We start from the raw sequence: 18,686 nt of genomic DNA, 5'->3' as shown, positions 1-18,686 counted from the left end.
AGGCGAGCGCGCAAACGGAATTCTCATTTCTTTGCATTTATCGGGATTAAGGACTACTCTATTGTCGTGGGACCACTCAATGATGTCCTTGACCAACCCCTGAGCGCTGCTTAATTCCCCTTTCAATACCACTTCGGAGACTGTGGTGTCGTCTACGTACTTCCATAAGTGTGGGGAATCGCATTCTAGATCATTGATAAATAAAACAAATAACCACGGGCCTAGCTTGGTACGCTGTGGTACCCCGGAGGGGACTGGACCCCACTCGGAGTAGCAGCCCTTGGCTAGCTTAATTCGTTGGAATCTATTGGAGGAAAATCAATGATCCAGTTAACAACGCTACGGGGGATGGCCAACCTACTCAGCTTATCTACGAGAATACTATGATCAATAAAATCAAAGGCTTTGCGATAGTCAAACAACAAAGTTCTTACTGTTGCTCCATTCCCGTCAGTCCCGAGAGCCCAAGCATGCAGCATGCTTATAAGCGCCATGGTGGTAGAAGACTTTGGGATCGCCCCGCTTTGGTCTTGGCCAATCACCTCAAGGACCGCTGGCTTGACAAAGTCCGTGACCACAAATTCCTCTGCCACCTTAGACACGCACGGTGTTAGTGAAATAGGTCTTAGGTCTTTTTTGAGATCCAACACAGGTTTCGTTTTTGGAAGAGGTGGGACATCAGCCATTTTCCAGATGGGTGGCAGTCGCTGATCTTTAAAGGATGCGTTCAGGATTTGTGTAATCGGTTGGGCCATGATATCGGAAAACTCTTTCAGAAGCCAGCTCGGCACATTGTCGGGGCCCGAGGCCTTTCGTGGGTGGAGTTTGGATAACACCTTTTGCACGCGATCCTCGGTAACACTAAGGAACACGGGCTTATCCTCCAGGGGAAAGCGCTCGAGCGGCTCGTTCAACCGGTAAACCTCCAAAGGCTCTAAAAAGGCTGAGTTGACCTGATCTTGCATAGGGGGTTCGGAAAAATTCTCGATGTTTATTTGAGTAGTCAAGTCCCTATATGTTACTTTGGCGCCACAGAGCCGCTTAACCTCATCCCACCATTTCTTTGGGTTTTCGCCCTTCAGTTGTTTCACCTTCAAATCGTAAAACCGGCTTCTGCAGACCTTCCTCTCCCTATTCACCATGTTCCTGAAGAACTTGAATTGAACTGACTCGGGGCCGTGATTTATAAAGGCCTCTTGTCTCTTGAGTATGATGGATTTAAGACCTGGCGTCATCCATGGTGCGTCGGCTGCACAAATGTGGTACTCTTTCTCGGGCATGATGATGTCAAGCCCAGTACTCACCACTTCAATAAATGTATTCCACATTTGATCGCAGTCCGATAGAGGGGCGAATCATCGCTTGACATCATCAAGCTCTGCTATCGATCGTGATGCGGACTGGGTAATGGCCATGGAAGGTGTCTTTCGAGTTTGGACACGGAGGGCGGCGGATGCTCCCTGAACATGCTTGGCATCGTTGGCAACATGGTACGTCTCTCTTGCCACCAAGCTTGGTACTCATGTAGAGCCTACCTCCCAGTCTGCCTACCAAGCTCATTCGCACGAGGCCCACACAACTTAGTGTTTAAAGGGGCTAGTTCAAGAGAATCTAGATGTTGACATTTTAGCAGGAATCCCATTCATGAAAACCAACGATGTCGCTGTCCGACCTGCGAAAAGACAAAGTTCTACTTGGAGACGGTACCTTTCTCTTCTATGGCTCCCCGTTGTACCCCACTAAGTCAACCCGCAGATCGTCGCGCTTTGGTCTTACGAGCTCGCTCCACCAATACAACGGCCTGGCCGGGCTCCCCAGTGACGCATTGCCGACCTTAAGACATCCCACATTTGGCCGTCCCCTGCGATGGTGAGAATGTAGTAGGCAGGATTCGTATCCCCAACAATACGAACCAGCCCCAATTGTTAAAGCGGAATCAACATTTCTGTCAAATAAACGAGGTGTTCACCCCCACTGTGGAGCAGTTCCAACAACAGTCACCGATACCCCCAGCCGAAGCATTTGAGGTCAGACACACCGCCAAAGTCCGCTTAGATCCGCCCCGATGACCAACTCTGGATAGTAACGGATGGTGCTGTCAGTAAACCAGGAATTGGGGCGACCTTGTACGTCACCAGAGGCGAGAAGCTACACTTAGCGGGCTTTTTTAGCGCTAAGCTTCGCGGTGTTCAAGCTACATGGCTGCCTTGCGAGGTTGAGGCCTTATCAATTGCCGTAGCAACGAACCATTTCAGCCCATTCCTGATAAAATCACATCACAAGGAGTGCATACTCACAGACAGTAAGCCTTGCGTACAGGCCTATGAAAGGCTATGCGCCAGTCCCCGCGTTGCGACCTTCCTATCCACAGCGAGTCGCTATTAAGCATCTGTAAGGCACGTTGCTGGTGCCGCTATCCTACCGTATGATTTCGCAAGCCGCAATGCACCTGTATGCGAAGATCTCATGTCAAGTATGCGCATTCGTCAAGCGACTAGAGGAATCCGTCGTCCGCAGAGCACCCAACCAGGGCATCATATCCGGCCAGGAGAGACTGTCGTTTACAAGCAGACCAGCTTGTCTTTCAATCCAGTCCGAATGTTCTGACCTCCGGCGCACTCATACTCACCTAACCCAGGGTACCAGACCTTCCAAGAAACTTAACAACATAAAAGATGTGAAGCGATATTTAAACGTCGCTACAGTTGCAAAGGATGGCCTACTCATCGTTAAGCGGTAAGACCCTTTACGTCTGACTCGCGAGCGTATCATTGTTCCACGGCAAAGTTTTAGATGGTCTTATGACTGCGTTGCATATCCAACTATGTCATCCATCAAGTCACATAGCACCTTTAGTCAAAAGGTGCTATGTGTTTGCTTTGGACACAGATAAAGCAATTGATCGCGTTACGCACAACTGTCACGTTTGCGCCTCACTCCGCCAGACCCCCCAAGCACGCATCGGGCAATTCTCAACACCGCCAGGAGATGCAGTTGGGATATCACTTGCAGCCGGTGTTATTATGCGTGCACTTCAGCTCATATTGGTATTGATAATTCACATCCTCATTTACGGTTTCACTACTCCTCAAGGGTGAAGGTCACGTCTTTTTGCACAACGGACTCATACAGTTATGCATACAAATGCGGCCACTGGATGGACCCCATGCTGTCGTGTGTACAGATCTAGCGTCTCCCTTACAGACGACAAACTTTTGGCACAACACAAGATTACACTCGAGATTGGTCAACCCAAAAACCGCAACAAGAATCCTGTGGCAAAGAAGGCCGTGATGGAGCTCGAACAAGAACTCCTCCGTCAAGACCCTTTAGGAGGTACAGTGACTGACCTAGCTTTAGCTACCGCAACGGCCGCCTCAAACTCCCGTATACAGTCCCGAGGCTTATCAGCTAGAGGAATCTGGACTCAACGTGACCAGTTGAGACAAGCAAATTTCACTCTCTGACTACGATCTCATCGCCAACTAGCACAAGCAAAGGATTGCTAATCATCTTCACAGTGAAAAGTCTAAGGCTCCATCCGCAAGATTTCGTCCCGCTGGTCTCGTAGGAGTTGGCGACTAGTGTATATAGTGTGTATAGTTGGCGACTTAGGGTACATATACTCTGACCGCAACAAGACACGCGCACGGGACAGGTACCTAGTAGTTGGAACTGACGGCGCGTTATGTAACCTCCGCAAGTTCACTGGTTCACAGTTAAGGATCGTTGGTTCACAGTTCCTTAACTGTTGTACCGCGTAAAGAAATCAGATTGCTACCACGTCACTGCAGAGGTCCCCAAGACTATCCCCGGTCAGCTCCCCTCTTCTCAAGATAGAGACGACACACTGTCCGAAGAAGGCAATCAACACCTCTTACCGCCCCGAATACCCGATGCCATTGTTACCCCTTCTGGAGCGGGCAGTCCCTTACTCCAAGCCCAGGCAACTGCAGGTTCAAGGAACTCCGCTGATCCACCACTGCCTCATGACCCCGACACCGAGTACGACTCCGCTGTTACTGAGGCCTATGGCGACAAGGCTACCGACAGTGAAGATGAGGCGTCTCCTGTCAGTACACCGGTCACTCACTCCCCAACTACGCCGATCAATGCGTGATCGTCGTCCCCCGCCAAGACTATCGGACTATGTAACAGACTTTTAGGTCCATAACAGTCTACGGTCAATTTAATATGGTCACCCGATACGTCATTTAACTTGTTTTATATGTTAATGTAGAGACGTTGACTCTAAGTTCCCCTGTTAGTTTATATAGATAAGAAGAAAATTGACGCCAGTCAGCGGTGCTGACTTAGTTATGTATGCGCGCGCAGAAATCTGCCTCGCTCTCGTGTTATTGGACCGCCATCTTGTTTGGTCTTCCGTTCCGCCGTTCCGTTTAATAAAAGCCCTTGTTACACGATCTGGTGTTGAGTTTGTCCCTTAAATATACTGGCGCAGTTGTAAATCGTTGTACCTTTTATGCTTCGTATACAGTTGCATTTTAATACGTTCTGATAGCAAAATGACCAAATTTTCACTTACTTGCACTGTAGCTCAACTTATTTTTTGGTTTGTCGGGAGCTCCGTTAAACACGTCCGCAGGCTTTGAAGTCTCACTCAACTGATTTGATTGACAGATTTTTCGGAGCTATCCTAGGAAGCTCCCTTTTATAGTGCGCGTGCGTGTTTAAAGAAGAACCAGCGGTATAAAAGGCGCGTGCACATGGGCAAAATGACTTTATTTGTCAGTAGACCTCCGAGCTGTGCAGTTCGTCTAACATTAACGCAAATATTATTTTGGGTTTTCTCTCTCAAAATAAATAAATAAAAAAAAAAACACAAAAAAGGCTCCGTATAATCAAAGAATAATAATAACCAGTCCCAAATAACATACAAGTGCGACCTAAAGCCGGTAAAATGAGTTAGAAGTTGGTAAAATAGAGCCATTTCTTCTGTCGGAAAATAATATCAATCACTTTTGTGCGCGGTTATTCTGGTGAAAAACAGAACATTCATTTATGGAATTCTATCAAAACTACGCAAAAGGACTACCTCAATATGCTATAAAATGTAAGAAGGGATTTGATAAGAATTTGCCGTGCTTTTGAGGGAATTATTTACAACTTTTGAATCATCCGGAACCACAATTAGAGCAACGAAATGTCACAAGACAATTAATCAACTCATCATCAAGTATGACTCACCTCTTAGCCTTTTTAATCTTCTTTTCCTTCCCTTTCAAGCTAGATATCGAGTGTACAGGTCTTGGAGAATTCAATAAAGCGTCATTTGCTTTCCCGCGTGTTTTAGGAGAGTCCTCGTTTTAGCTTATCAACAACCCTTTTCTTCATCACTATGCGAAGATAAACACATTAAAGGTGTTAGATGTTAACAGTTTATTCCTTTAGTTCCTTGTTGCAGTGGACTATGATGGATTCCATAAAAGTTGAGTGATCTTACAAAATGATTCACACGGCAAAACCCAACGAACGACTCTAATATCGGTTCTCTAATATCTAACTCTGCAATCTCCATTCCTCAAAATTTTGACACAAGAGCCTATGTTGTTGTTTGTCATAGTACTTTGCCAAAAGGTGAATCCATTTTGATAGGTTTTCGGCTGAAAATAAGCGGGAAAAGAACAAATACATCAACTGTAGACGCTCGCGCCCTGAGTGGAAAATACGTCATCTCGTACGAGCGGACGCTATTTTTCAATATAAATTTTAGCGGAGCCAGCTCGGTATAGAAATATGGTTTAGCTGTGCGACTTGGTTTTTGTGGTTATCGCGCGAGTACCCTGTGGTGTCACAATCAACCCATCCATCCATCCAGTCAATCGTGCAACTCCCAGGCCCACTCGGTCCCACAAGGGGAATGTAATTTTAGCGGAGCAAGCGCGGTCGCAGGCCGCGCGCGAAGCTCCATAGGTATAGAGAAATGGTATATAACTATGCGACTCAGTTTTTTTGGTCATTGCGCGGGTACCCTGTGGTGTCACCGCCCGCCTGCCCGCCTGCCCGTGGAGCCAGCACAATTTGCAATAACTTAGCAAAACGCCACCTCAGTGAAATAATTATACAAGAATATATTTTAGCACTATCCAAGAATGCTACATACTTAATAAAACCCCGAAAGTTGCATAAAAAATTACAATTACTTAGTTTTTAGTGTTTTTGTATTTACACTCACGGGAACCCTGCGTCTAATTTTTCCCGCGTTTTGCTCTTCTAACTCGCGGCCGACACCGTGAATTGATAAAGTTTTTGCATTATTTTCGTCGTGGCTAAAGCCAAGAAAGAAATTCGTCACATCTTTACACTTTTATAATAAAAAGACGTACAAACGATGGATGGAAGGACAAAGGATGGGTTTGGAAAAAGAAGGTAAGACGTCAATTTTATAAACTTCGTCGGAGCTATGAAAAACTCTTGTGTTGATATATTTCTAGCACTCGAACAGTTAGAGCCATGATGGGATGTTGATGTTTTATTATACCTAGTTCCTAACTAGTAATTCAGCTTGTTTGTTCATACATTATCCCATAAAAAGGATAGAAATTGTGCGGTTGATTGTTCGTAGACAAACGTCTCGTTTGTTTTAGAAAATGTTGTTATTTCTTTGCTTTTAATTCATTCAAGAATCTTAAGCTTTTATGGGATAACTTTTTAACTGTAAATGAAAAACGATTTCTTATCTGGAGATTCTTTTTCACATTTAAGTTCTGTCAGCTCTTTTATGAAAGATATCGAGCGAGGAACGGTTTTAGTTTATATTTTGTGAGTTCGAAGAACATTTAAAATTTAAATTGAATTCTGGTTTAAATTTTAGAAAAAAAAGGTTCACGAGGGGTAATAGGTTCTAAAAAGATCTGCTTTACCTACACAGTTCGCTTTATGCATATGATTGTTTTTCACAAAAAGATATCTTGAATACCCCAGCTCAACGTTTTCATACAACATCTCAAAACTCCCATCTCTTCAATTTTCATAGAAAGCTAAAGACAGCTTTTTGTTGGCAGTATTTAGTTCGATACCTATAGTTTTTCTCTAAAGCTTTTCCTAATCAAAAGGAAATTCAGACTCGGCTCATTAGCCCCTAAAAAACTGACTTCATATATTAATTTTCTGTTCAAGGTTCTATTTTAAAGGTTACTTGGAATTATTTTTAATTTTAATTATTTACATCTTTAGTATTCTTTCGTAGCGTTTTGTCACTGTTCTCCAATTTTTTTTCAGGCGAATCCCAACTCAAGCAAGCTGCCAGCTTTAAATGCATGATGCTAGGGCAGGATGTATTCATTAATACAGCTAAGTTACAAAAAAGATAGATAATAGTTACAAATGAAAACTTGTTATAAAAAAATGAACAAGGCTAATAAAATAAACTAAAAGAAGTCAGAAACTTTGAAAAAAAAGTTAGAGTGGCTTATTTCATTCACCCTTTGACAAAAGTGGCTGGTACAAAACACTGACCAACATTGGTCCTTATTGCAAATGGACTAAATGGGTTTTCTAGTAAAAAAATAAAGTTTCAATTTGAACTAATTAACTGCACGGGGTTTTGTGAGCAATCTACTTTTCAAATAGCTGATATGAATATAGCTCAATACTTTGGAATCTGAGATGATATTTGCAAAAATCAACAGCAATGTACCATTTGACCTTTCATGCAATTATTTCAAAGATAATTTAGCACTCCTGTACATGGAAGTGATGTGAAATGAAAATATAGCTACCTTTTTTAAGAAACTGCATCTTTTTGTTATGCCACACCAAGCCCTATTTTATGATTTAACACAAATATACCAGGTGTACATACCCTTGAAACCATGATGCTTCAATATGGGGGTCTAGTGGGTCCATGGACCTCCTCATCGAGGGTCAGTGTTTTGTACGATCCATCCAAGACAAAGTGTCAATTCAAAGAGTATTAGCCAAAAAAACTCAGTAAAGAAGGTTGATAAAACTGTTCATCTAACATTAGAAAGTTATAAAAATCAAGAAAATCTAGTAGTTGTGCAATGTGAAAGGAAGAAAGGGAATTTGGACAGTGTAGGCAAGTATGGAGCACATTTACTGGCAAAAACGATATGCTAATATCATGGAAGTGATGTGAAATGAAAATATAGCTACCTTTTTTTAAGAAACTGCATCTTTTTGTTATGCCACACCAAGCCCTATTTTATGATTTAACACAAATATACCAGGTGTACATAACCTTGAAACCATGATGCTTCAATATGGGGGTCTAGTGGGTCCATGGACCTCCTCATCGAGGGTCAGTGTTTTGTACGATCCATCCAAGACAAAGTGTCAATTCAAAGAGTATTAGCCAAAAAAACCCAGTAAATTAGGTTGATAAAACTGTTCATCTAACATTAGAAAGTTATAAAAATCAAGAAAATCTAGTAGTTGTGCAATGTGAAAGGAAGAAAGGGAATTTGGACAGTGTAGGCAAGTATGGAGCACATTTACTGGCAAAAACGATATGCTAATGCATACAAACGCGTTGTGTGCTGATATGGCTTTAAATGTTTACAATTTACTCTAAATTTTACTGTAAAAAAAGTAAATTAATTTTCAATTCTCCAATGTTCCCTATTGGATGATACCTCCATATACACCCAACAAGTTTTTCCGGGTTAAACAACAATAAAAATATACATACACACATATTGCACTCTACACCTGTGCATCAGGCACTTTTCTATGAACGGCTTCACTCACACATTACATATATACATATATAGGTATTATAATATGGCTTGAATTGATTGCATGCTGGCTCCGCTTTTAGGCAGTGCCTAAATCTATATATTACCATTGTTTTGGTTGTAAAATTTACAAATACCATGAAAGGTATTTCATGGTATTTAGATATAAATCATCTCATGATCTAATTGTTCTGGAATCACGAGGCGTGTAGCGCCGCTAGAAATGGCGTATTTTTGTGCGCGAACACGTGCAACAGGTGGTTGAAGCGCGCGCAGATATAAGAAAATTGAAAACAGCGAGCGTGCACCCGAAAAGTCTCTCGTAAACTCTCTCGGGAATCTCGGGTTAGTTTTGAGAGGTACGAGAAACACTTCCCGGGACCCGAGAAAGTTGCCCGAAAAGAGTTATCCGAGAAGTTAACGGGCCCGAGAATCTCTCGAGAAACGGCCGCCAGGCCAGTGGTGACCATGGCAACCTAGGCCCTCTAGCCACTTGTATTAAAAGTTAAACTTTAAGACATAGAGGACTATAGATCCCTCCGGGTTCCGATGACTGTGTTAAGTGGCGGCCCCGTCTCGCAAAACTAGCATATCGAAAAAAGGGAGAAGAAACTAGTCTACTTTTAGTGTCACGTAGCTTTCATTGTAGTAGACTGCGTAGGAGTTCAGCACAGTATGTCTTATTAAGCAGTCCAGATAAGTAAACTTAGTAAACACATTGGCACCAATCGGGCCAAGACAGTCTAGACGCACAGTCTATCCCACGAACAGTTTAGCAACAATGGACAACAGTTTCGTCATTTTTAGGACTCATCAACCTGTCATAGCCGGTTTGCTTCATCGGTAATTGTCAATAAAAACTACTACTAGCGTCATTAATCTGGGTATTTTCTAGGGGGATAAAAGGAGATGATTTTATAATAATAGGGAAGGTAAAAGTAATAAGCCATCCATTTTCATGCATTTTAGATAGGGTTGATTTTGGGAAGTTGGGATACCTGGAGCACAGTCGAAAGGTAAAATCCTGTTGTAATGTGCCTGGGTGTGTCTCTCACTGAAGGGGTTGGGGGGAGGGAGGACTGGAATGGGGACAAAACCCGAGTTTAGAGTGGCAATAAAGCTGGCTCCGCTTTTAGGCAGTGACTAAATCTATTTATTAGTTTTTCGTGGTTATAGTTCAGTATCATCCTGCGCCCATGGTTTGACTGCAAAAAAAAAAAAAAAAAAAAAAAAAAAAAAAACGCGAAAAGGATTGATTTGTTTACCCCGTTCTCAGTTAATCATTTCATTCCCATTAATGTCAAATCTTAACGGTTAATTTTTATTATGTGGGCCTTTGATTTCATTCATTTGGCTGAATAAAGACCTTCATTTTAAAGACAACTTCCTGGATATTATTAACCACTCGATAAAATATTATTCTATATTTAAATAATTACCGAAACTGTGATTGATATATCAATATGATAGGATGATTAAATAAAACGGCCAAAATTTACCATAGTATAATCATTAGCTGGCTAACTTATAAAGGGATATGGGATTGTTATTGCAGAACTCTTACAAGAACGACAACAACGCATTGGCGGCCGTTGCATTCACATTTTTTTTTCTTGTAAATAAAAACGGCTTTTTGGTTCAGCTCTTCGAAAATGAACAAAATAAATCACCCAGTTCTAGGTCTCACTTTATCCTGTTATCCTCTACATTTTTATTTTGCCATTTTAGTATTTGTGTGGGTTGTGGCATTTATTTTGGAAGAATTATATCAGACCTTTTTTATTCTTGCAATTTTGTTTACGACACGCGAGCGAAAGCCAATTGACGATTGTTGGTTTGTTAACCTGCTGCATTGCGAAGTTAAAACCATTTGTATACATCAATTTTGAGCATAAAGAAGGGGATGTGATATGTTATTCAGTAAATACGTTTTTATTGATTTTAAAATGAAAAAAAAACTCGTACCAGACGAAATAATTTTTGAGTGATACCGAACTATACCCACTGCTACGTAATTACTACAACTATGTGCAAACAGAAAAAAAACATATAGATTTAGGCATTGCCTAAAGGCTGAGCCAGCACATTCCAAACATTTTTCATAGTTTTTAAAATAATAATAATATAATGTATAGCCTTCATACGATGGTGTCAGGACTAATCTAATTCAATGGCCAGGAACAATAACAGGGATAATACAGTTCAGATACAAGGGAAGTATAGCGATGCCTCTGCAATTACCTCTTGGACTGTGCCGAGTAGCTTTTTGATAGGGGTTGGCCACTTTATGGTGTTTCACAAGAAAAGCAATGAAAGTACTATAGACTTGTTATTGTCCCCTTTAACATCTATCATAGACTTATTTTAAGATAATCAATTAATTTTATAGCCACTAAAGACAACAAACTCTCCAGTAATCTGTTGGAAATGTGGCTGCCTTACAGGGGTGGTTTAATAATATCTAAAATTGATTGGAGTAGTTTTCAAAATTCTGTGCAACAAAATGTAATTGTTAAAGTGTAATAGTCAAGCCAGAACAAAAGAGAACAAAGACATAACAGTGTATTAGTACTAAATAAACTAAATAGTATTTCACTGATTTTTGAAAATCACTCTATCCAATGCTTTTATCGAAAGCTATTAGCCACAGATACAGCAGAATTAGTAAAGGTGCCACATCTTGCTTTGATAGGTTTGATATTGCCGCCAAGTTCACTCAGGTATCAAGAGCCTTTCTTATTCATTCTTTCCCAGAGCAGTGAGATTATGGAACCTCTAACCTAGCTATCTCTGGCAGCCCACACCTATTTTATTATTTGTTTCCTATAAATTCATTTGTTTGACTATTCATTATTATTTATTTATTATTCATGTCTATTTTTTATTTGTAAGGACCTTCCAGGATTAGTGCAAATTAGTTGTTGAAGTGAAAGAAACCAATAACGCATAACTAATAAACATATTCTCCCCTCAGAAAGAAATAACTTACAAAACTAAGCTAAATTGTTCTTACCAAACAAAAATCAAAGCTGAGAAAATATGAGATAACATACATTCGTTAACTCTTTTTGCCTTTTAGTCTGGCTTAGTTTCTATAGTAATTGACACGAGAAATTGTCATTTGGACAGAAATAACCAAAGCGGTTTTGTTTGAACAATTCGCATTTTAGAGATTTCTTTTTTTAGTACACCATGATTATAAATAAAAACATTAACTATACAAAATATATAGCTACGGTAAAGGAAAACTACAGTTTAAATTTAGACTAAACTGAACATCAACGAATAAGTATTCGTAATAAGTACTCAATCCGTCTACTAACTACGATCAGAAGCGATAAAATTGTTTGATAAGTTTACGATTTGAAAACGTACCGTTTCATTCGTTTCAAGTCGGCGAGAGACCAACATTAATAATCATACTTTTGCTGTTTTATTATCTTAGATTTCTTCGTCTTCAGACATGGATCCTTTCCGATATTTTAGGCTTTTTGTAAAGACTTTCTTTCGTAGACTTTCTTCCACCGCTATGTTGTGAATGGGTAGTATAATCGATCTTCCGCCTTGTGATAACCAGTTTGTTGTAGACGAAATTCGACAGCGGACTCAGAGAAAATTGTAGATTCATTGATTTAATCAATCCATGACTGTAATAGGGTTTCTCAAACGATTTTTCCACTCCTTAGATGTTTGGAAGTTTGCGTTGGAAGAGGCGACAGTGTCAGCGAAGCGTGGTTATATGGATTGTGCGGGCAGGCAGGCGGGCAGGCAGGCAGGCTGGCAGGCGAGGCAGAATCACAGGGCTCCCGCGTGATGACCAAAAAAACTAAGTCGCATAGTTATATACCATTTTTCTATAACTATGGAGCTCCGCGCGCGGCCTGCGGCCGCGCTGGCTCCGCTATAAATCAATAAAATTTGAAAATGTGTAGTCTTTCCTGTGCATATAATATACATAAGTAAATTTGTAGTCGTCTTAGAAAAAATCATGAGGATTGGACCCTGCGCAAAAAAGCAAATGAAGATCACTTCATTTTAATATGAAGTGATACTGAACTGGTTATAGTACTATAGTTAGTCGTTTTTATTGTGAACATTTTGCTCTCGTGGGGAACACGCCTGCCCAGGGTTATCTTCGCATCTTTAAATGCGCTTACTCTTAGGTAGCAGATCTTGCGCAAAAAAAAATTGAGGATATTCGGAATATTCGAAGGGTTTTGAATAATGAAAGACCCCTTCTACTAAAAACAGATACCTAATGTTGATTTAAAAAAAACATCTGAACCTCCAAGCCTTCAACAAATGTCAGTCTATGAATTGAATTTTCCTTCTTGTGTCAGCACGAGGTAAGCACGAGGCTACTTTTTGTTGACCATCCTTGAGTCCATATCGCAATTTATCTGAAAATTCGCACAACGCAATTCTAATTGCAAAGCAGGCTGTTTAAACAGTGCTCTTATTGAATTTCGACCTGTATGATGATAAGCAGTAGACTTAGGGAGTGTTCGTCAAATACACCGAGAGGAGGGAGGTAAGATATTGAGAGGGGGGGGGGGGGGGTGGTCTCCAAAAATCTTTAACCACCAAAAGGGGAGCTACGAAAAAAAAAGGTCCTGTAAGGGAAAATGAAAGAAAATTTCGGGGTTCTATAAGGGAGGGGGTGGGGGGGGGGGGGGGGGGGTTTGCACCGAAAAAAAATATTTAAAATGAAAGGGGGGCTCTGAAATTTTAAGGTGTCTTAAGTAAAAATCTTCCCTCCCCCTCTCGGTGTAATTAATGAACACTCCCTTAATGCATTTTGGGTTTGCTGAAGCATGCATAAGCAAAAGACTGTGGGTAAGAAAAAAGTCGGCTTTCACTGAAAACAATAAAAAAAGTTTGAGTAGTTTTAAGCGATCCACCTGAACCCGAAGCCAAGACGACCTATCAGCTTTGCTTTTACTACAAACTATTTTAGAAATTAAAAGAACTATGGTGCAGCTGAGCTCCCAAGCCCTTGAACAAGTGCCAGTTTTCCACTTTGATCAGTTTTCTGTGTAAACAAAAGGCAATTTTTATGGTTTATCGACCTTATATCGTCCAAAATAATTGAAAAGCTGAGTAAGTAGTGTTGTTATTGGTTTTCTACCCATTCTGATAATAATCAGTCGGCGACCGCAGACTTGATGTTTGGTGTGTGGTTGAGGTACGAGACTCATAGAAAATCGGCTTCCCTAACCACAACAAATCCTTATCTTGTTCCTTATCAAGTTCTAAGCGTAAAACCAGTAATATTCACTAAATAAACATAGAAGAGAGAACAGAAGGTAAAGTTGGCATAAAACTCATAAAAAAGGTAGTCTAAAAAAACGAGTCATGGAGGAAGCAAGGATGAATTCAACAAACTTCACGTTTCCATGGAACCACACGTTCGAGGAAATCGCGTCTTGCTGGGTGTACAGTCCAGCGTCCAAGCAAGCAAACACCATCTACCTCAGCGTACTGCTAGTGTTTGGAATACCCGCCAATCTACTTGTGCTGTTCGTAGTTTGTGCCAAGCGTGTTCCTCGAAGAAGCGTAAACACTTTGATTGCGAATATGGCCATTTCAGACATTTTAACATTAATCATTCGAGCAGACGCACGATTCCATGCTATGCGCGCATCTGGAAATCTTCTTTTATGGTTTACTGGCGATGGTATTGCGTCTGTGGTGTTGTGTAAAGTGTACTTCTGGATACTCCATTCCATCCCCTTTGTCTCGCTCTTCACTCTTCTCGTCATCTCTTTGGAGAGATACCGTGCCGTGTCTTCTATAAGAAGAGTCCTCGCCATTCCTCGCTGCGTGATGGTCGCCCTGATAGCCGCCTCGTGGGTCGTACCGGGATTTCTTCATGCTTACGAGCTCGAGGCGCTAAATGTGTTTACGCACATGGGGATCTCCTTCTGTGTTTTCAATAGCGAGAAGGGGACTTTTGCGCTAAGCATTGCACGTTTTGTAGTAGTCGCTATTTTATCTGCGATAATTATGTTTTTAAATGTAACGATTGTAAAAAAGCTTCGCACATCTCAAGTGTCTTCTAATCTGCCAGCTGCTCAACTGGAAAAAAGACTCCAGCTTTTCAACTCGGTCATCAAAATGATCATTACGTCGCTTGTTCTGTTTCTTATGAGTATTCTACCGAAATTTATTTTTACGTTTTATGTTTTTATTTATGTTTTTATTTTTAAAATCCCTCATCACCAAAATGAATGTTTAGTGCACATCTTCCTAAGTGTGTGTAATCTTTTGGTGATCTTGAATTCTGTTATAAGCCCTTTGATCTACTTTTTGTTTCTAAATGACTTTTCTAATTCACTGAAATTCATCAAATGCGGTGAATCGGCGGTGATGGCTCCAAAGTTTAGTCTGAAGCCGAGAGACAATGAAGCTTTTGAAAAGTGCTCGCAATTCGCAACGAACACTACAGCAAAAGGAGAAGAGAGACAATGAAGCTTATGAAAAGTGCTCGCAATTCGCAACGAACACAACAGCAAAAGGAGAAGAGAGACAATGAAGCTTATGAAAAGTGCTCGCAATTCGCAACGAACACTACAGCAAAAGGAGAAGAGAGACAATGAAGCTTATGAAAAGTGCTCGCAATTCGCAACGAACACTACAGCAAAAGGAGAAGAGAGACAATGAAGCTTGTGAAAGGTGCTTGCAATTCGGGAAAAAAAATCTACAGCAACATGAGGTTCGCGGCAAGCGAACCAAGAAACTTATTCCATAATATTTGAGTTATTAACATTATGCCGCTAAGATGTCGCGTGACCTTTTCGGTGCGGCAAACTCGCGCCTTTTGGCGACAAAACATTAAAAAAGAAACAAAAAGCAACTTATTGAGGTCTTACGAGTCAGACATAATATTTTCTATGTCAGAAAGGGCTTATTTTATTCGAAAAATTTTAAATTTCCTCTGTGGCGGCAGCTGTAGCTATTTACGCGTTTATTTTGGCGCGAATTTGCCACTCACAAAGTCACGAGATTTCTTGGTGCTTGCGGCATTGTTCTTGCAGCAATCATTAAAAAAGCCCAATTTATCCCTCCAACTTGACTTGATTATTTGAAAGCGCATACATATTCTTTTTTGGTTGATAATGTTATTATAAAAATGGTGCCTAACAAAATGCCAAATTTCAGCCTGTAGATTGTTAAACTCAAGGTTTTTAAACATGGGTTTTTAATCACAGCTTGATCTACAGAAACAATTTACGATTATTTTGCAAAAACAAATTAAAAATACAGTAATAATCATAATTAATAAAAAAGAACAAAGAGAAAAGAAAATAGTTACAATTAAGAAGAACCCCCAACGACATAGTCACATCTGCATAATTATGTGGTCTATGAATTGGCAATGGCTTTTGGGTACTTTTGGTGTCGTGTATCAAGATCTTGTTATAATCGATCTACGTTACCGACTTAAGCTCTATGTCCATCCACGGGCTATAGGATAATATGACTCCGAAATGAAGTCTAATGTCTTGTTAGTGTTTAAGAAGCACCAGGCCCGTACCCGGGGGTAGTATGACAATAAACGTCCCGTGGAGATACTGCAAAGGCATAAAAAAAATCCCTTTTAGTTTTTTCGGGGGTGGTCAGATTTTTAACAGAAAACTAACCCTACATTCTATAAAGAGAAATCAAAACTGAAATTTTTTCCTTGTACTTTGCTAGGACGACAAAATGGCGGCTGACAGAGGCTGTTTGAGTAGGAACTGATGCGCGTGTTTTCATTAATTTCATTAAAAAAGAAAGAATTCCCTTTTCTTTCAGCTGCTTATATTTAGATCCCGGTCACTTCAAGTCCAGTTTTTATTTAACTTGTCCGTTATTGCTGAGACGTCGCGCAGTTAGGTATTGGTGCAGTTAGGTATTGGTGCAGTTAGGTATTGGTGCAGTTAGGTATTGGTGCAGTTAGGTATTGGTGCAGTTAGGGTGAGTACCAAGCTCTTGGTAGAGAAATTATGGAGCTCCTGGCTGGAGCATTACATATAAAATCGCAAGTGTTTAACAAACTAGAAAACAGACAAGATATTAGACTAGTCATTAGCCTAGAATCCACAGAAAATGTCATATATAGAATGCCTCCCCAGCTATCCTTACTAATTTTACCTGGAAAATAGTTTTTTATTTTTGTTTTTTATCAGTTAAGCATTTCAAGCAGGATCACCGCGGTGAATTTTATGATTAAAAAAATATGGTTCGAAATAATGTTACAAATTTTAGCCCTACTTCATTAATTTTGCACCGAATCAGGAGTTTTTGAGTCGGAATACTAATATTAACGTCGTATAATGACGTCATGAACAATTGTCTCTATTTCAATGGTTTTGCATCGTTTTGGGGCTAGCTGTTCCGCAACAAAAACATCAAAATTACCTTTTTTCTACATAGAATTGACGATTACGGCTGGAAATACGTCAACATTATTTTTAAAGCGATTTTGCGCGATTTAGCGGAATTTGACTAAGTTTGTATACGTATTTGAATCATCACTAGTGTGAGGTGAAACAAGCGGCTATGACTCTCTCTGACCATTTGTGACAAACCACTATGACTCTCTCTGACCATTTGTGACAAAACCACTATGACTCTCTCTGACCATTTGTGACAAACCACCATGACTCTCTCTGACCATTTGTGACAAAACCACTATGACTCTCTCTGACCATTTGTGACAAACCACCATGACTCTCTCTGACCATTTGTGACAAAACCACTATGACTCTCTCTGACCATTTGTGACAAACCACCATGACTCTCTCTGACCATTTGTGACAAACCACTATGACTCTCTCTGACCATTTGTGACAAACCACTATGACTCTCTCTGACCATTTGTGACAAACCACTATGACTCTCTGACCATTTGTGACAAAACCACTATGACCCACTTGGCTGCTGGGGAGGTACCGGTTTTTACTTGTTCGCTGTTACAAAGTCTTTCTCTGTCTGTTCTCATTCTCATATGTGATAAATGTGTTGTTCAAGTGTTAATGTGAGTCTTGCAAGTGTTTTCACATGTGAGTTTCTTCAAGTTCCTTAGTGTCTTAAGTGAGTTGGGGCTTCGGTACGCACCCATATTTATATGCTACTAAGACGGCATGTCCTTTAGGATAACCGACCCTGACATCCCAAAGGGCCTTTAGCACTTCTTGGATAAGGGTTTAACCAATGGGTGTACGAGGGGCGACCTTTCTACGTGGGTGTGCCAGTCGGTTACCCTTGGGCTACCGTGACTTACGTAATTTGTCGTATATCAATTGTTTACAAACACAGTAAATGCCAAAATAAAACTAATTCATTCCAACCTAAACATCTTAGCAACTCTTTCTTTCTATGTATTTCTATTTTTTTCTTGCTCCCAATGCAATTAGGAAGATGGGCTACTCGTATGTATATGAAATATGAATTTCAGGGTAGAAAACTGACGATTTCTTAACTGTGCCATGTACCATTTAGCGTGTGTGTGTGTGTGTGTGTGTGTGTGTGTGTGTGTGTGTGTGTGTGTGTGTGTGTGTGTGTGTGTGTGTGTGTGTGTGTGCGTGTGTGTGTGCGTGTGTGCGTGTGTGTGTGTGTGTGTGTGTGTGTGTGTGTGTGTGTGTGTGTGTGTGTGTGTGTGGGGGGGGGTCCATGTCATGCTCCTCGATAATTTTATTTTTTATTTTTTTGAGAGTATGATGATGATGATATTAGTATAACAAGAGAGGTACATCAAGTGGTACGAATTTTTTTATCGTTTTTCTGTGATAAGCTTCCACATGCTAGAAGGTACTATCGATGCATGCTTAGAATAAGTTGGTATTTGTTATAATCGTGCAAGATTAAACACGAACGCACAATATAAAAAGGACTTGCCTAAGGCAAGCTGTCATTCGTCATTTGACTTCACTCAGTGCAGAGCTCCGTAGAGAGAGGCCAGAAAGCTAAAATAGAGCTCAA

General features: G+C 40.6%; 1 long non-coding RNA gene across 1 annotated transcript; it reads left to right on the top strand.

The window, feature by feature from the left end:
• Nucleotides 1-6,177: 6,177 nt before the first annotated feature.
• LOC125573661 lies at nucleotides 6,178-8,429 on the top strand. Its single transcript, XR_007314154.1, has 2 exons — nucleotides 6,178-6,390; nucleotides 7,243-8,429. It is a non-coding gene; the product is annotated as an uncharacterized LOC125573661 (long non-coding RNA).
• The last annotated feature ends 10,257 nt before the right edge of the window (nucleotides 8,430-18,686 follow it).

Source organism: Nematostella vectensis, chromosome 11 (assembly GCF_932526225.1).
Source record: "Nematostella vectensis chromosome 11, jaNemVect1.1, whole genome shotgun sequence".
NCBI classification, from domain to species: Eukaryota; Metazoa; Cnidaria; class Anthozoa; order Actiniaria; family Edwardsiidae; genus Nematostella; species Nematostella vectensis.
Note: the sequence above shows the minus strand (reverse complement) of the source record. Positions and strands in the feature narration are given on the sequence as shown.